The 20,500-nt window shown below is 39.8% G+C and overlaps 1 protein-coding gene and 1 pseudogene across 1 annotated transcript in view; one reads left to right on the top strand and one right to left on the bottom strand.

Moving 5' to 3' along the window:
- The window catches only part of SUMF1 (sulfatase modifying factor 1), a 100,102-nt gene that overhangs the window by 59,226 nt on the left and 20,376 nt on the right, over window positions 1–20,500 (bottom strand). The gene's annotated exons all lie outside the window — the stretch shown is intronic.
- Window positions 11,803–12,222, top strand: LOC111723739 (annotated as a pseudogene).

Raw genomic sequence — 20,500 nt, 5'->3', positions numbered from 1 at the left:
AAAAAAAAAAAAAAAAAAAAGAAAAAGAAATCTACAGAATGGATTCACGATGCCATCCATTCATTCAACAAACATTTGATGAGCATCTATCTATTCTATGCTAGCCCTGTGCTAGGCCCTGGGGATACAGAAGAAAAGGATATAATCCAGATGTGAAGACAGACAGATAAGCAGATGATTTTAACCTATGCTAAGTACCGTGGAGATGAGAAGCTCAGTGAGTTATGGTAGCCCACAAAAGGGCACACAACCAAAGTCAAGCTTGCAGGTGAGGAAGAGGAGTGAGTAAGGCAGGGCGGGGATGGGAGGGGAACTCTACACTGGAGTTTCCCTATATTATGGGTGGACTTGACCTAACCCACAAAAGCTATGCATCAATATTGTTTTGTTAAATAAAATGTACCAAGGATCTTCACAGCCTTAGATCTGGAGGGATGCCAAGAGGTTGCCCAGTTTCAGCCTGTACCCCAAGTATCCCCTCCACAGAGCCTCAAGGATGAGTAAGAATAAGGCAGGATGAACATGGGTCATTGTTAAACAGGGCTATCCAGATGTATATCTGTTATCTAAGCATAATTATGAGCATCCCATTTCACTGTCAAATGTGTCCTGAACTGGACAGTAAATTATATGGTCACTTTACCAACAGATGGTCCCACAGTTTCAGCTTGAACAATTTGGGTGACAGACATCACTTCCTCCTAGCCAGTTCCTGTCATGTTCAGATCATTTTAACAAAGAGTTCCTAATCTAACTAACTTGAAATCTGTCTCTCAGAGACCTTGATTAGGTTACCAAGAATCATATGAAATAAACCAAATTCCCTCTTCATCACCTTTCAGACATTTGTAGAGAAATCATAACCCACTCACGTCTGAGTTTCCTTTCAGTTCAGTAATTTATTCAACCTTCACCCAGGGTCTCCCATCTCAAGTTGAAAACATCACTATCTCACCGGTTGCTCAAGACAACACCCAAGAGTAATAACTTGATTCCTCTCTTTCCTTCCCACCCTGTGCTCTCAGATGTGCTTCCAAGTATCAGGCCAATTCTCATTATCTCTGTTCCTACTGCCCTGCTCCCCAGATCCATCACCAATGACCTGCATAAAAACTCCACACAGAAGTCAGAATGGTCTCTTTACAATGTCAGTTAGATCCAATGGCTTCTAACGTAAGATGCAACCCAGGCTCCTCTGAGGTCCACCAACACTACATGATCTACCCCTACCAACTTCTCCAACCTAACTCTGACCCACATCACAATCCCTGTCCACCTGTTCATTGCTCCCTCATCACTGGCGATTCTGGCCCTGCTCACTGTTCAAGTTTCAGCTGAGGTAACACTGACCCCATAGATAAAAGAGGGAAAAGAAACCAACCACACTGTGCCCCAACTGCTTTCTGACCCATTCTGTTTTATTTTAGTCACTAGCCAGTGTCATAGTCAGTTGTAAGTGTACTTGTTTACAGTCTGTGCCTTACAGAATTATAATGTCCATGAGAATAAGAACTTCCCTCTGGTTCTCTGCTGGATCCACAGCACTCAGCTTGCTGCCTGGTACATACTGGGTAAACATTTATTTATGAATAAAGTCACCTGTTCCTTAGGTTTGCATGATTTCCAAACCCCTCCCTACCTTGTGTGATCCTCTTCTGGATAAATATCAACTTTAAATACAGTCTTGCAGTGGGACATCCTTTTGTGCAGAGACAGAATCAACTCCTGGCTCAGGAGTCTGAAGCAGAGGTCTACAGTGGGAAGGTAGCATACTGGCTTTTAGGTATTAATAGGTCCCACTCCCACATTAGGGAGACCTGATACAGCCATTTCCCCTTCCTGGGCCACAGCTGCCTCATCTATAAGAGGAACATTTTTTGCCATATAATTTTGAAAGTTCCAACCAGTCTATGTTCCAAATTTTATATAAGTTTCTCGTAAAAGGTGAATATCCCTGGGGTGGCACCTGTGGCTCAAAGGAGTAGTGGACATCCCTGGGCATGACTATTTAACTCAAGTCTACCTTTGTCTCTCCATAGAGGCTGGCGATACATACGCCAACATTTGGGGGACAGGGAATAACAGAATTGTTTTTATTTCTTAATCCTGTTAGGCCTAGGCTATAATGGAAAAATACCAGTTAACTCCTGACAAATTCCTGGGCTGCAAGCCCTCAACAAAATGGAGTAAGTCCGGTTCATTCCCAAGATAGATGGGAAGTGACTAACTTCTTGCTTGACTAACTCCCTGGGAAACAAACCGACTGTCTTCAGGCTGACTTTTAGACAACACCAGGTGGAAAGAATATTAAGACAAAGATGTACAACATACGGCTACCTAATCGCAAAGTTCTGCTTCTGTACAATGCCTGCTTGCTACCCCACCTGGAGGCACCTGGACAGCCTGTGTACCAACCAGGATGCAAACCAGCCCTTAAAAATCCAACCCCTTAAGCACTCGGGGCTGCTCCCAGAAACCCCACGTTGGGACACTCAGGCAGTCACTGGCTGGCTCTTCAATAAAAGGACCTCTTTAAATTTAACTTGTTTGGCAATGTGGTCTTTGTGAAACTCCTGAGCACAACAATCCAAGGTAGGGTCTCATTTGTTTTCAACGACCTGAAAAGAAATTTAAGGACAGCTTCAACAGGTATTTCAAATCTGACCTCTTGGGACCGCAGCAGCCTCACACACACTCACTGTAATCAGCAGTAGGTTAGAAGAAATAATGTGCACCCTGTTATCCGATTACACTGGGGTCTCTCCTTTCAGGGTTATCATGCTTTGCTTCCTGAGCTTATGCCACATACTGATTCCTAGGTCAGACGAACAGCTACTCTTTTCAAAAAAGACTCAAAAGACAGTGTTACCTTCTTATCCTATCTAATCAGCCAGCCCTGGAATGCCCTTCTTGAATAACTCGGTCACTGTGAACCCATGTCAACCCTGGTGACCTGGTCAGTGTTCTCTTGCCAAGAAAAAGCTGACTTTACAACACGAGGATGGTTCATACCAGGTCTGAGCCCTGCTGCTTTCAAAAACTAAATGCTCCAACAACAGCATATCAATGCTGTATGATACTCAAATAGAATTCTTTCATTTTTTAACAACTATCTGTTAAGTGATTATTAAGTGACAGTTAATAGTGCTGAGAATTAAGTGGTGGGTAATCAAGATGCATCCTACGCCCTGGTAGATCATAGTCAGTAAAGGGAAAAGTATTCAAGAAATACCAACACAAATAATTAGCATTATAAGGGAGATGAACACTATGAAAGGAAGGCACAAGAAGCCATAAGAACAAAGAACAGAAGAGAGCATGTAAATCTGGAATGTGGGACGACAGAATGGGCTTCCAAATGGGCTTCCTAGAAGTGTGTGGCTGAGACCTGACCACACAAAGCTGAGGACAGGCAGGAGGAGGCGCACACACAGACGGAGCAGGCCCTCTGCCCGACACTCTGCCCGTGTGTTCCCCAGATGAGTTCTTCCTCAGCTGCTGGGCTCTCCTCAAAGGCTTCTTCCTACCCAGGCCTTCCCTAATCAGCAAATTTGGCTTTCCATCTACCTCCCCAGTCTTTGCCACAGCACCCTGCCCATATCCTTCCTAATGTTCTTCTCAATTTGTCATTTCACATCACCTAGGCAATCCAAGATAGTGCGGGTTTCATATGTGCTTATCTTTTCTGAATAATTATTGCATAATTTTTAAACAATATGCATGTTTTCATTTTTAATTCTCTAATACCTTTAACGTAAAAAATCTATAAATCAGTTAAAACCTAATTTTGGTTCAGTGTCTGGGTTGCTAGATCCTCCGGGCTTTGAGTGGTTAAAGGACATATCTTTGAGTGGTTAAAGGAGAATATCTTTTGTCCTTTTATTCTTAGGAATAAAACAGCAAGCCCCCAGGAAAACAGCAGAACATACAGAGGCTGTTTGCCAAACAAGCAGACCACATTTTAGGCCAGAAAGCGAACTGTCAAGCAGAGATGAGTTAGACTAGAAGTCCGAAGAACAGACCCACGGACAGCTGACAGATAATGAAGGAGGTGTGAATACAAACAAGTCCAAAGATAGGTCACTATATCCATCTACGAGAAGCAGAAGCAGGGACTCAGGAATGACATTCTTATGCATACTGCAGCATGGACGAGCCCTGAAGACATCACATTGAGTGAGACAAATCAGGCACAAAAGGACAGATATTGTAAGATTCCACTTAAATGAGGTACCTAAAATAGGCAAATTCATAGAGACAGAAAGTACAATAGGGGCTACCAGAGCCCAGGGGTGGGGGAAGAATGAGAAGTTATTGTTAATGAGTACAGGGTTTCTTTCGGGATAATGAAAAAGTTCTGGAAACACATAGTGATGATGGTTGTATAACAATGGAAATATACTTAATGCCAATTAATTGTACACTTAAAAATGGTTAAAATGGTAAATTTTATGTTATATATCCTGTATCACAAATACACATCCACACAAAGATGTATTCCCTCACCAAAGAGATGATATATATATCACCAAAGACATATATACATATATATGTATATATTTGATATATACAAAGATATAAGAGTATATTCCTCTGGCCAAGGCCTCTGAGACAATTCAAGAGGATTTACTCCAGAATACCAAATCCTTTCAAAACATGACTGTAACATGGCAGAATACTACACGAGGCATTACCAAATCTTACAATAAAGTGAAAGAAATTCTTAATTTTCAGTTAGGCCAGGCAAAGAGTCCACTGGAAGAAACCCGAACAATGCCATTTACTAAAAGGCTTGCCACTATTTCACTTGGACTTTGCTACAACTCTACAAGGGAAATACCTTATCTCTACAAGAAATTATTAAAACAAGTACAATGCTAGTTATAATAAAATTTTTTAAAAAACTAAAGTGTTGGACTGGCATGAAAATGAAAAGAATGAATATAGTTACAAAATCATCACTAGCAGTAGGTGAGACAAAACTTGTTGTCTGTTCCTAATCAGGCTGATTGCCTCAAAAAAAAAAAAGCCAACATTGTCTAGAGAATTATAACAGAACCCAGAGATCCACTACCGAAGGAAAAAGAAAATGAACAGTCACCAACAATGAGATGACCCAGATGTTGGAATTATCAGACAAAGACTTTAAAGCAGTTGTAAGAACAATCGGCTATGAAGCAAACAAAAACACTATGGAATTGAATGGAAAGATCAGAATTCTTAACAGAAAAAAGGGACCTATTTTTAAAAATGCAACTTTAGGGTGGCATCGGTGGCTCAGTGGATAGGGCACTGGCCCCATATACCGAGGGTGGTGGGTTCAAACCCAGTCCCGGCCAAACCACAACAAAAAAATAGCTGGGCATTGTGGAGGGCCACTGTAGTCCCAGCTACACAGGAGGCTGAGGCAAGAGAATTGCCTAAGCCCAAGAGCTGGAGGTTGCTGTGAGCTGTGACACCACAGCACTCTACCAAGGGTTATAAAAGTGAGACTCTGTCTCTTAAAAAAAAATAAAAACACAACTTTAGAAATACAAAATACAATATCTGAAATAAAAATTCACTGAGTAAACTTAAGAGAAAGAGAAAAACAGGGAACTTGAAGACATATCAATGGGAAGTATACAATAGATGAGCAAAGAGAAAACACAATTTTAAAATATTGAAAAAGCCTCTCTTTCAATCTCTGGGATAATATCGAATCCCTGGGATAATATCGAAATGTCTATCATTTTTGCACTGGAATCTAAAAAAGAAAGAAGGGATTAATGTTTAGAAAAGTACTTGAAATAATGGCTTAAAACTCCCCAAATATGGTTAAAGACATAAATGGACAAACAGAGAATCTCAACAAACTTCAAGCAGGATAATCTCTTAGAAATTAATATCTAAAAAAAGAAATTAATGTCTAAATGCATCATAATCAAACTGCTGAAGACAAAAGACTTTTAAAAATCTTGAAAAAAAACAAAATAATGATACATATAAGAAAACAATGATGCAAATGACTGTCATCAGAAATCACAGAGACCAGGGAAGACTGTGAAATGACATTTTTAAAGTGATGAAAGAAAAGACCTTCAACCTAGAACTCTCTGTGACCGCTGCAAATTTCCTTCAGGGATGAAGGTGAAATAAAAACATTTTCAACCAACTCCCCCACCTCACCCCCCAAAAAACCACCTAAGAGAATTCATCACTATAAGTCTTGCTCTATACTAAAAATACTAAAAGAAGTTTTTTAGGATGAAGGGAAATGATACCAGAGGGGAACATGGAACTTCAGGAATGAAAGAAAAGCAACAGAAATGGTTCCAGTAAATATAATAGACTATTATTCTTCTTTATATTCTTCAAAATATATACGAATATTGCAAGCAAACAAATACAACCTGGGTTTTAGCCAACGTAAGTAATATATGACAAGTCTAACATAGGCAATGGGGTAGCAGGACTTATATGATTCTAAGACATCTAGATTTACTAAAATATTAACATGTTAACTCTGTAGTAGTGTTAAGAAGTATATATATATTGTAATCCCTAGAGCAACCACTAAAATACCAAAAATACAGCCCCCAAAACAACAGAAAGTAAAATGGAATACTAAATATATGAGGTCTAACAATTAATTTCACAAACTCATCCTAGAAAAAAAGCTACATGCCTCACTGCTGAATATCACTACAGTCATCTTTGATATACTCCCTTTGGGAAGCTTCACACTGATGCCAGTGCCTAGTCTAACTTTCTTTTTTCTTTCTTTTTTTTTTTTTATTTCTAGTCTAATTTTCAAAGCTGTTATAGAATGACCATCAGAACTTTCATATGGCACACAAAAACATGTAACAATAATGAATGTCACTCATCAAGACACCACCACATGCAGACACAAACACAGCTGTTGAGACAGTGATATACCAAGATTGTTAAGCCTTACCATGTTGTCTGAACAGTGCTGTACACAGCACAAATTTAAGAACTTAACCATCAATCAGAGTTGTTTAAAAAAAAAAAGAAAGAAAACCTCCCCAATGTATGGGTTAAGAAGAAATGATACTGAACATTAGAACATACTTAGCAATAAGCCACTACAAAACTATTATAACACTTGTGGGAGTAAAGCTAGAGACTAAAGTGCTACAGATCCAAGAAATCCAATGAAACTCAAGCAGGATAAATACAAGGAGTCAACACCTAAATGACAAAGACAGGAGATAATCTTAAATCAGCCAGAGCCACATCACTTGCAAGAAACAATTAATTGACTAATGGCTTACTTCTTTTTTTTTTTTTTTTTGAGACAGCCTCAAGCTGTCCCCCTGGGTAGAGTGCCGTGGCATCACAGCTCACAGCAACCTCCAACTCCTGGGCTCAAGCGAGTCTCCTGCCTCAGCCTCCCAAGTAGCTGAGACTACAGGCACCCGCCACAACGCCCGGCTATTTTTTGGTTGCAGCTGTCATCGTTGTTTGGTGGGCCCGGGCTGGATTTGAACCCGCCACCTTAGGTGTATGTGGCTGGCACCTTAGCCACTTGAGCCACAGGCGCCAAGCCTAATGGCTTACTTCTTAAGGCAACAAAGAAATTGAGAGGAAGTGAAATAATGCCTTTAGTGTGTGGAGAGAAAACAATTGCCAACCTAAAATTTTTACTTAGGCAGTATCTTTTAATGATAAGGCAAAATTAAAAATATTTCAAACAATTTATAACAAGAAAGTTTCCTATAAAAAGATATCCTTAGGGTGGCGGGTTCAAACCTGGCCCCAGCCAAACTGCAACAAAAAAATAGCCAGGAGTTGTGGAGGGCGCCTGTAGTCCCAGCTATTTGGGAGGCTGAGGCAAGAGAATAACCTAAGCCCAGGAGTTGGAGGTTACTGTGAGCTGTGATGCTACAGCACTCTACTGAGGACAATAAAGTGAGACTTTGTCTCTAACAGAAAAAGACTATCTACAAAAAAAAAAAAAAAAAGATATCCTTTACATAAAAGAGAAATGATCTCGGATAGAATCACTGAGATACAGAAAGGAATGGAGAATACAGACATTAGAAATTATAGTAGTAAACAAATCCTATGTTTTTAAAAATACTAACTACATGTTTTAAAAAATGTAACACTAATTAGTGGAAGAAGAAAACAAATTTGAATGAAATAGTGGACATCAGCAATATATAAATTGGAAAAGGGTAATTAGCGTAAGGACCCAATATAACACAGCAGAAAAGCTAGTAGAATACATTTTAGAGTTTATGTAAAGGTATTAAAATCAACTAACTACTAAATGGAAATACAAAGTGCATGCCTTCTAAGAAAAGTAAACTTGAAATGAGGGGAAAAAATAGAAAATATAGAAAAGAAATTGGAGGAAAAAGAAGAGAGAAAAATAGGATAATAAAGCAAAGTGTAAGATAGAACTAAATCCAAAAATATCAGTAATCACAATAAATATAAATGAACTAATGTCTTGTTTGAAAGACAAAGATTGTTAGAACGATATTTGTTACAAATTTGTTACAAATGTAGCTCTAGTCTATTTATAATAGATAGACTTAAAGACATAAAGATACAAATTAAAAGTGAAAAGATGCAAAAGCATATATTAGACATATACTAACCAAAAGAAAACTGATGCATCTACATAGATTATCAGACAAAATAGGCATTAAGATAAAAATTATTATTAAAGTAAAAGAGAATCCCCATACAATGATAAAATATTAAATTCAATGGAAAGACATATTTCTTTTTTTACTTTTTTTGTGTGTGTGTGTGTGAGACAGAGTCTCATTAGGTTGCCCTGGGTAGAGTACCATGACGTTAACCTCAAACTCTTGGGCTTAAGCAATTCTCTTGCCTCAGCCTCCCAAGTAGCTGGGACTATAGGTGCCTGCCATAATACCCAGCTATGTTTTGGCTGTAGTTGTCATTGTTGTTTGGCAGGCATGGGCTGGATTTAAACCCAACTAGCTTTGGTGTATGTGGCTGATGCCCTAGCTGCTGAGCTACAGGCACCGACTCTTTTTTCTTTTACTTTTTTTTTAAATTTTTTTTTTTTTTTTTTTTTTTTTTTTTTGAGGGGAAGGGACAAGTCTCATTCTGTTGCTCCAGGCTACAGTGCTCTGGCATCAGCTAGCTCACAGCAACATCAAACTCCTGGGCTCAAATGTTCTTCCTGAGTAGCTGGGACTACAGACACTGGCCACAATAGCTGTCCTGGCTAATTTTTCTATTTTTCGCAGTGACAGGGTCTCACTCTGACTTAGGGTAATCTCAAACTCCTGAGTTCAAGCGATTTTTCCCACCTTGGCCTCCCAGAGTACCAGAAGTACAGGCATAAACCATAGTGCCCAGTCCTATTTTATTTTCCAAATAGCATAAAATTTTTTTTTCTCAATAAAAAATAGTTTGACATTTAGTTTTCACCTTTGCTTTTCTTTTCCTAAAAAGGAAAAAAACAAAACAAAACAAAAAGACAACTCACACAAGTATACAGATTGGAATGAAAGATGCACCTCATTAATGCCAGATTCTCTCCTTGACCAAACCTTAGTTAGGCTCCTTTGAACTTTCTCTCAACTAGGCTTTGACCTTTGGGCTTCTGTGTTCATTCATTTCTATACCAGTTACAGCAAGAATCCTGCTAAGTCAGTTTTCTAGAATCTCCTACACTCAAATGTGTGATCACCTTTGAAATCTGATGAAAATTTTCATCCTCTCCCATCCCGGGTGCTATCTGATCACCCTGGCCTACCTTCAGCAAGAATCCTGTTAGGCCAGTTTAGCCAGAATTCCTCCTTACCCCTAATGTTTCCTCTTAGTAATTTTCCATCTGAGGAAGATATACTTCTAAACTAAGGCACACTTAATAGCATAGCTTTGAAATATATAAAGTGAAAACTGACAGAATCGCTAAGGGAAATTATCAAAACTACCACCTTAAATGGAGATTTTTGCAACTCTCTGAGTAATCAATCACTAAGATTAAGCAGAAGAAAAAAGTAAGGATATAAAAAATTTGCACAAGAAAATTAACAAATATTCTATAATGGATATGTGTTAGAGTACTGCACCCAAGTAATAGAAAAGGCAATATTCTTTTCAAATATACATGATACATTTATGAAAGTCAACCCCCGGTAGGTGCTAAAGCTGGTCTTCACAAAGTTTAAGGACCAATATCACAACAATACCATCAAGTTAGAAATCAGTACCAAAATGATACCAAAATATCTATAACTTACAAAGTAAAAATTCATAAAGTATGCATGTATTAATAAATAATAATAATGTAAGAAAATGTTTAGAAATAAAACAATTACAAAACACTTATGGAACTAAAGTGGTCAGTTAGAAATGTGCAGACTGGCTCGGCGCCTATAGCTCACCCGGCTAAGGCGCCAGCCATGTACACCTAAGGTGGCGGGTTCGAATCCCCAGCCCGGACCCGCCAAACAACAATGACGGCTGCAACCAAAAAATAGCCAGGCGTTGTGGCGGGCGCCTGTGGTCCCAGCTACTTGGGAGGCGGAGGCAGGAGACTCGCTTGAGCCCAGGAGTTGGAGGTTGCTGTGAGCTGTAATGCCATGGCACTCTACCCAGGGGGACAGCTTGAGGCTCTGTCTCAAAAAAAAAAAAAAAAAAGAAATGTGCAGACTAAAATCCTTACATTAACAAAGAAGACGGAAATAATTTAAGCTAAATATCAAACCTTAGAAGTAAATAAAAAAAGAATAGCATAGATTTTGGCTTTTCCCAAAATCAGCTGGTAAATGGAGGAGCTTGGATTCAAAACCAGATCTCTCTGACTCAAAGGATGTGGTCTTTTTCTTAGGCTTCTCCAAAAACACAAGCACCCAAAATCAGTTTAGGGGAGAGGGCAAGTCGTGGCAGTCATACAAAAGAAAAAATTTCTTCAAGTTCAAGTGATGTTTTCAAGGAAGTGTCAGTTTAACTACAAGAAAAGTAAAAGTTCAAACATCCAAAACGATGGTGAATGATTAATTCATCTTGCATGTGTTTTGAGTTACTTTATTTCTCCTATGTACTAAAACTTGCCTAGCTTTATAGCTAGAAAGATTGTTAATTTGGCTGTGCAAATTTATATACCTTTACTAAATTTTTTCCTTCTGCTTGATCTTGCAATTACTGAGAGAGTTGTTAAGATAGATTTGATAGCTCTTTCCCATCTTGCAAGATGGCAGGTGAAAGAGTTGAGAAGCAGCCGGTTTCTAAAGAGAAGAAACCTGTTAATAAAGAGAAGAGACCTAAGGCCAAGAAGGGGAAACCCCACTGCAGCTGAAATCCTGTTCTTTTCAGAGGAATAGGCAGATATTCCCAATCTGCTGCGTATTCCAGAAAGGTGATGTATAAAAGGAAATACACAGTGGTTAAATCCAAGATTGAGAAGAAAAGAAAAAGAAGGCAAAGGTCCTTGCCACTGTTACAAAATCAGTTGGTGGCTCAGTGCCTGTGGCTCAAGTAGCTAAAGCGCCAGCCACATACACCTAAGGTGGCGGGTTCGAATCCAGCCGGGGCCACCAAACAACAATGACCTGCAACCAAAAAATAGCCAGGCGTTGTGGCGGGTGCCAGTGGTCCCAGCTACTTGGGAGGCTGAGGCAGGAGACTTGAGCCCAGGAGTTGGAGGTTGCTGTGAGCTGTGATACCACAGCACTCTACCCAGGGGAATAGCTTGAAGCTCTGTGTCAAAAGAAAAAAAAAAAAAACCGGTTGGTGGGGACAAGAATGGTGGTACTCAGCTGGCTAAACTTGGCAAAATGCCTAGATATTATCCCACCGAAGATGTGCCTGGAAAGCTGTTCAGCCAGGGCAAAAAAACCACTGAGTCAGCGTGTGAGAAAACTACGCTCCAGCATCACACCTGGAACCATTCTAATTACCCTCACTGGGTGCCACAGAGGCAAGACAGTGGTTTTCCTAAAGCAACTGGCCAGTGGCTTGCTACTTGTGACAGGCCCTCTGTCCCTCAATGGAGTTCCTCTACAAAGAACACACCAGAAATTTGTCATCGCTACCACCACAAAAATTGACATCAGTAATGTTAAAATCCCAAAGCATCTCACTGATACTTATTTCAAGAAGCAGCAGCTGCAGAAGCCCAGACACCAGGAAGGTGAGGTCTTCGCCATCGAAAAAGAGAGATATGAGATAACAGAACAGCGCAAGGTTGATCAAAAAGCTGTGGACTCACAAATTTTATAGAAAATCAAGGCTATTCTGCAGTTCCAGGGCTACCTGTGATGCGTGTTTGCCCTGACAAATGGAGCTTACCCTCACAAAATGGTGCTTTAAATTTCTTAAAAAGAACCTAATTAAATGGCTGATAGATTTTTTTTAAAAAAAGATAGATTTGATAACTTCGCTTAGTGATTCTGGTTTACACCATAATTAACTTACTAAAGTTTTTCTAAAAATTATTTTTGAGGTGTGACCTTAGAATTTTGCTAGGCCTCAGGCTTTCTCATTACAACTTGTTTATATTCAGATAACGGATTCACATCCTTATGATGGTTCTCTTGCTGGTTGAGAGCCTTTACCCAGTTGTGATTAAATAACAGAGGGTCAGGTTGCAATTGTCTTTGCTTCTGTCACAGCCCAGCATCATCCAAATAGCAAAGTACCTGCACCACTTAGGCAGGATATGACTGGCTAAAAATTGCTTTTTACCAAAGGAAAAAAAAAAAGACACTAGATGTCGTGGCTCATATCTATAATACCAGCAATTGGAAGGCCAAGGCAGGAAAATCATTTGAGGCCAAGAGTTCAAAACCAGCCTTGGAAATAAAGCAAGACTCTACAAAATAATAATAATAATAATAATAATAATAATTTTTTTTTTTTTATTAGCCAGGCATGGTGGTGGTCGTCTCAGCTACTTGGGAGGTTAAGGGACAAGGATCACTTCAGCCCAGGAATTAGAGATTCTAATGAGCTATGATCAGGCCAGTGCACTCCAGCCTGGGAAACCCAAGTCAAAATATATATATATATATTTGGTAATTCTGATCTTTCACCGAAATTGGCTTTCAGTTGAGAACTTCTCAAAATAGCCTATTTTTCTCCTCTATAAAGGATACCTATTCCAGAATTTGTTTCCTTAAACTGTTAACAATTTGGAAAGTGCCAAACTAAAAATAAAGTAGAAAGAAAAAAGATATTCTCACAAGCAAACTTGAAAGCCAACTCAATATTTTACCTCTTTATATAAAGAGAAAACTAGGTAACTTGGCAGCACTGTCAACAGTTTTTAAATCTCTCCACATAGTTTTTTAAAATGTCTCCAAATCTATGTATAAAACCAGAAGGAGCTTCTGGATAGCAAATACCCTAAACTCAAGAACAATATGAACAACAAATCCCTATGACGAGTACCCTCACCAAAGTCAGAATACAAACCGGTGAGGAAAAACTGCCTACAGCCACACCTGCCTGGTATCTATGGCTGGGCAAGAGAAAGCAAAAGAAAGCAACAAAGAATCAGACCTGAGAAAGAAAAATCTTAGAAGGGTGAACATGTATCACTGAAAAGCACAGAAGGACAGTTTAAGAACAGCAGCTGAAACAGGAAGGAAGTTTGCTCATTCCAAGGTGTGAGTGTTAGGGCCCACGGTAAGAAGGTGTCGTGAAACTGGCCTGCAAGGGTTCCCTTCCAAAAACCCACAGCAAGGAGAAATCTCAGTGGAATGAGCAAAAATCAAACTTCTGAAATAGAGGGACAAGAGAGAAAAAAAAAAGAGAGAAAGAAGTAGAGAGGAAGAGATCCAGGAAATCTCAGCAGATGGGGGCATGAGCTCAGTGACATTACAAAGCTACCTCTTCTAAAGGTTCAAAACCTTGAATTCACATGAAACACGGCTAACACAAAAGACTGATGCTGAAATCCAATCCATAGTTACTGCTGGAGGGTTCGAAGAGGAAGCAGAACAACAGCCATCCAAACCAGGAATACAGTCAGGAAGGCATGCTCGAAAAATCACAACAGACTGTCCCAAAGTGCGGTGAATGACTTTAAGAAAATGATATCTGGACTCGGCACCTGTGGCTCAAGCAGCTAAGGCGCCAGCCACATACACCTAAGGTGGCAGGTTCGAATCCCCAGCCCAGGCCGCCAAACAACAATGACGGCTGCAACCAAAAAGTGGCTGGGCGTTGTGGTGGGTGCCTGTGGTCCCAGCTACTTGGGAGGCGGAGGCAAGAGACTCGCTTGAGCCCAGGAGTTGGAGGTTGCTGTGAGCTGTGATGCCATGGCACTCTACCCAGGGGGACAACTTGAGGCTCCGTCTCAAAAAAAAAAAAAAAAAAGAAAATGATATCTGACAGAACGGAATAAATCAGAATCCACAAACTAAGATGAGGTACATAAGAAGAAACTGGAAATAAAAGGTCATTCTAGAAATGAACATAGATAACTTGAGATACAGAAGACAAAAAAAAATGTTAAGATAAAAATGATTTGAAAGAAAGTCAAACACTGAAAACGGTAAAAAGAATCCTATAGACAGATAGTGGAAAGTTCCTAAAGAGTAAAAGGGAACACACACAGTATAACAAGTATAAAAGAAAACTTTCCTGATGTTTTAAAAAAATTTGAAACTACATATTGGAAGACCAAACTCCAGTATTGTGAATACTGACTCACAATAACCAACACCAAGATATAGTCTGAAATCACAGGATGCTAAAGAAAGACAGAGAAAGGAAAAAAGAAAAGCCTTGGGGGCTCATTGCCTATGGCTCAAGTGGCTAAGGCATCAGCCACATACACCTGAGCTGGAGGGTTCGAATCCAGCCTGGGCCTACCAAACAACAATGACGGCTACAACCAAAAAATAGCCGGGTGTTGTGATGGGCACCTATAGTCCCAGCTACTTGGGAGGCGGAGGCAGGAGAATTGCTTGAGCCCAGGAATTGGAGGTTGCTGTGAGCTGTTATGCCACCACACTCTATCCAGGGCAACAGCTTGAGGCTCTGTCTCAAAGAACAAAAAACAAAACCCTTGGGTATTTAGGCAAAAATAAGTAACTTTAAAGGGAAAGAAAACTAGGTTATTATCAGACTTTTCAACAGCAATGCTTTATTCCAAAAGGAAGCAAAATAAAGTATGTAAGATACTTAAGAAAAAATGTGAACCAAAGATTCTATACTTAGCAAAATTAATTTTAAACTATAAAGAGCACTGATAAAATGTTATCAACATGCAAAAACTCAGGGAATACTGTTCCCTTGGCCACTTTCTGAAGACTCTAGTAGAGAATGAACTTCATCAATTCAAGTGACTCGAGAGACACTGAACATAGAGAGCATTAAACATGTAGTTAGTGTTGAACCAAGACGGACAGTTACAACAGAGACAGGACTCTACACAATGGACATGTGCTTCAGGAAGACAGAAATGGTACAACTATTTTAAAACTAGGGAGAAACAGAAAAAGTATATGTAAATGTCTGTTTTTTTTTTTAATCTATTTTCAGTAATTGCACTGGGGATAGTAGCATTAGTATCGTTATTTTGAGATTATTATATATGTAACCTGGGATAAAATAAATGAGTAATTATGGAATATTCTAATTCTTTTATCCTCTGTGTCCCTGAAAACCAAGATTCCTGGTGTGGAGGAAAAGAGACAGATATAATAGAGAATAAGAAAATGTGGGCTCGGCGCCTATAGCTCAACCGGCTAAGGCGCCAGCCATGTACACCTAAGGTGGCGGGTTCGAATCCCCAGCCCGGACCCGCCAAACAACAATGACGGCTGCAACCAAAAAATAGCCGGGCGTTGTGGCGGGCGCCTGTGGTCCCAGCTACTTGGGAGGCAGAGGCAAGAGACTCGCTTGAGCCCAGGAGTTGGAGGTTGCTGTGAGCTGAAATGCCATGGCACTCTACCCAGGGGGACAGCTTGAGGCTCTGTATCAAAAAAAAAAAAAAGAAAATGTGGCTGTTAACCAGCTTGATGAAAGTATTTCAAATTATATATAAACCCAGCACATTGTACCCCATAATTGCATTACACAGCTATGATTTAATAAAAATAAATAAATAAATAACACTTGACAGAATTATCACTATGAACTCAAGGGGCATTCCATCTCAGCTCTGCCTACTGGAGAGACCCAAGAACAATGACCAGCCTAACAGCAATGAGCACACCGAGAAACTAGGCAGGCTCCTGGAAATACTGTTTTCTACTAATAGATATTAGAGCTTCTTATCCAAATGGCTAACTCCAGCCTGGGAGTGGGAGTAGGGATAGAGCTTGTCATAGAAGCTATGAAGCTATTAAGGAGGATTGGGGTCACTTAAAAAGGTCCCAGAACGGTTGCCTAAGGCTGGGCTGAGTATGAGGAGTGACTACAAACAGCACATGGCTTCTTTGGAGCTGAGGGAAAGGTTCTAAAATTACATTGTAGTGATCAAAAAACACTGAATTGTACACTTAAAATGGTGAGTTTTATAGTATGTAAATTATATCTCAGTAAAGCTAGTAAAAAAAAAGAGAGAAGAGAAAAAAGGACTTATAAGAACTTGAAGAGGCACCCAATGCCAAAATAGGAACATTTAACCTTCAAAAGGATCATCATCCTGGTGAATAAAATATGTTTCTACACATGAGTTCATGAAGATATATTTAAAAATCCGTTGATTACACAAATCCACAATGGTAATAAAATTGCATAGAATTAAATACACAGATAACCTCATACTACACACAAATCAACACATATAAAACTGGTGAAATCAGAAAAAGACAAGGGAGTTGTATCAAGTATCAGTTTTCTGGTTGTAAAACTGTACTATAATTATATAAGATGTAAAACTGTATATAGTTATAGTTCCAATGGAGGAAATGGGGTGAAGGGCACATAGTATCTCTCAGTATTATTTCTTACAACTATATATGAGTCTATGATTATCTGAAAATGAAATGCTTAATCATAAACAAAAACCTAACTTGTCATTGTTAAAGAGTAGAATGGAATCAATTCATTATCTTATCTCATTACAAAAGTATCTCCGTTACTAACTGAAAAAGAACTATTAGATTATCACATCTTATAGCCCATAGTGAATTAACGAATTTTAAGCACGGAGCATTAGCAGCAGCTAGCATCATCAACAGAGAAAGAAGCAGACATTAGCTGCCTTGAGGTAAAAGAGCCTACCCCTGGGGGATGTCTTACCAATACGGTAAACTGGAGTCTAATCAGGCCTGGGGACCCAGCTACCTATTGTCAGGAAAGGACAGACAGAACCAGTTCACCATGACAGGGCAATCAGCGAAATTCTATGGGCAAGCCTACAGGCTAAATGTCCTGGATTCTTCAATAGATAACTTATTGGAGGGGAAAGGGGGGAGCGGGCGGCAAGTGGGGTAATGGAAGGGAAATCTTTAGAATAGTCTTCAAAGACACAAATTTCCTTGGTCATAATACTATAAATACAAGGAAGTGTCTACTTTAAAAAGTAAGATACTGGCTACTTTAGGGACAGGGTGGTGGTCACAATGTGACACACAGATAGGGTTGACCGGGGTGACAGTTACAAGCTCATGTGCTTTAATATAACTCAATAACGTATACATCCGTTTTGTGCAAATTTTCTATATTTGTGTTTTATTTTACCAAAAAAAGGATTTTTTAAAAAAGGGAACATTTATCTCCTAAGCGTAAACGTTTATAAATAGAATGCAATATTTAAAATAACTACCTGAAAAATGAATCATATCTTAACTAGCTGCCATAGCCTGAGGAAGGTGCCAAGGCCTATTTTTTGTGTTACAAAGGAGACTAACAGATGTTGTCAGGTGTTAAGGACCTGCTAGCATTCAAATGAGACTTTCTTCTTGATTGAATTAAGTCTTGAAATTCGACACCTGAAAAGAGAAGGGCTTTCACTATATAATACAGGGTGGTGGTATGCTTGCCCAGTCTACCACCTGAAATCATTTCCTCTACTGCTTAAATTTATCTCATGGACCATCTCACCTCCAACACTTCTGGAAATACTGGGTTAAAAAAAGGTCTGGCGCATAAGGATCAGTCAGGCTTAAGAGGGGGATGAAAAAAAAAAACTTAGCTACCCCAGTCATCAACAGATTTATTTTATTCATTCAACCCTTTCTAAACAAGCTTAAAAGGTTTGCTTTTCCATTATGAGCATTTAAGCGAGTGACCAACACTACGATCCGGTGAGAGCCACTTGTCCCCATCCTAGTTACAAACAGACACACTTCACTGTGTACTTAATAGGGCACCTAGCAATGATCCACCTTTGCCTTCATGCCTAATGTGTTTGGAGGTTCTCAAGTGACAAGAAGCCCTGTATCTGAAAGCACAAATTACAAAAATAAGCACAAATACCCTCCCTCATCTGAACTCAGTATCTTGAAATAAGGCACCGCGTCCTGAGTTGGTCCTGAGTTGCTGGCTCATCGATACTAGCTGGAACTGACCTGAAAGTCCTTTAAAAAGAGGGGGGCGGCGGGGAGGGATCAGATTACATTATCCACTTGTAATATAAACTTGAAACGAGCAAAGAAAACTGTGAAATTCAAACAGAGCTGAATTTTCCAACATTTATCTAAAACACAGATGAAAAAGTGGCCTGATTCGCCTATAAATGATTTGAGAGTTTTTGCCTCATCTTTCCCCCCAAGTTTTGCTTGAACAGAAAGAAAATGTAAGCCAGAACAGTTTAATGTTGCTGGCACTGCTACTCCGGAGAGGGAAGGGAGTGGGCCAACACGTAAAGATGACGTTCAGGCAGGAATTGCATTAACCCTTTCCAATCCGATTTTTCTGCCACCCGCATACTCCCCAACTCTTATTTATTTGGGGCATGAAGGAGGTTGGTGGATTATATGTAATCCTACGGTTTTAAAAGAGAAAAGCATAAATATGAACTCACCAGAAGATTTTATTATCTATTTTAGTTTACATAAAATAATTAACAGGTTTTGGGGGGGTTTTGTTTATAATTTTTTGAGAGTGATACTTCTTGAAGCAATCTCCAGAATGAAATCCAGGCTTCCTCTTGCATGTCTCACAGTAGAAAATGGTTTCTTTCCTACTGCCGTTCTCATTTCTTTTGCTGCAAACCATAAAATCCTTACATGATTTTTGTAGGACCTTATTGTAAATCCATAACATCCACAGAACTGATCAGCTCTTTCTACTCTTCCCATAAACTTTGTATCTTCTAAAATAACTGTCAGTTTTTCAAACTGAACAGGCTATGTCTTCCTATAACCACTGATCAACTATGTTTGAGGGACAAAGAATGGAGTCAGCATTGTCACTAACCTCTTACCAGGGGTGAGGGCCGCATCATTTTCCTACCACATTGATAGGCATATAAATCATATTCCTGAAATTTCTTCGTTTTCAGATCACTTGGAAAATCCCTCTGAGAACCCATCACTGTTCCTGTTATATGTATTTTCATGTTATGCAATTCCCAAGCTCCAGACATCTTCCAACATTGGAGCGAAACAGGAAAATCATTATGTGGGATGAGGTCCGACACAGGATGGTAAAGGGTTAAAAAGGAAGGTTAGGGCTGGATTCCTTTGTCTTCAACACCTCTGTCTTAATCAGCCTCCCTTGAGTCAGTGAGCCACATTTCCTTCCCTCTTTCATTATGTCCTGCCTCTTCTATATTCTTTGCCCTCTTTGTTTTCTGAACTCTCAACTGCCCAGCTTACTCCTTTCTCCTTTTGGAGACCGAGTCTCTGTTGCCCTGGGTAGAGTGCTGAGGCATTACCAAAGCTCACAACAACCTCAAACTCTTAGGCTCAAGAGATCCTCCTGGCGGCACCCGTAGGTCAGTGGGTAGGGCGCCAGCCATATACACCCAGGCTGGCATGTTGGAACCTGGCCCAAAACAGCTAAACAACAATGACAACTGCAACAACACCACCAACAACAAAAATATCTGGGTGTTGTGATGGGGACCTGTAGTCCCCGTTACCTGGGAGGCTGAGGCAAGAGAATCACTTAAGCCCAAGAGTTGAGGTTGCTATGAGCTGTGACACCATGGCACCTACCCAGGGTGACTGCTTGAGACTCTGTCTCAAAAAAAAAGAAATCCTCCTTCCTCAGCCTCCCAAGTAGCTAGGATGAGCCACCATGGCTGGCTAATTTATCTATTTTTAGTAGAGATGAGGTCTCAATCTTGCTCAGGCTGGTCTCCAGGCTCTAGGGCTAGAGCAATCCTCCTGTCTCAGCCTCCCAGAGTGCTAGGACTACAGGCATGCCCCACTGCAACCAACCTGTTCTCTTATTCTTATATTTTCAAGAGATAGGCATGTAAACAAATACACACACATAACACAAATGTGCTAAAATGTCCAGAGGAGGAGTCTTAAGTTCCACTCAACGCACAGGTGTTTAGGGAGGCCTGTCCACCTTTTCTTATGATGCCTGAGAAAAACACACCTAATTTGCATTCCCTGGATCCTCTCTACAATAGAGGGTACACCCT

Source organism: Otolemur garnettii, unplaced genomic scaffold, assembly GCF_000181295.1.
Source record: "Otolemur garnettii isolate 467f Iridium unplaced genomic scaffold, OtoGar3 scaffold00015, whole genome shotgun sequence".
NCBI classification, from domain to species: domain Eukaryota; kingdom Metazoa; phylum Chordata; class Mammalia; order Primates; family Galagidae; genus Otolemur; species Otolemur garnettii.
The sequence above is the reverse complement of the archived record's forward strand: the minus strand, read 5'-3'. Positions and strand labels throughout refer to the sequence as shown.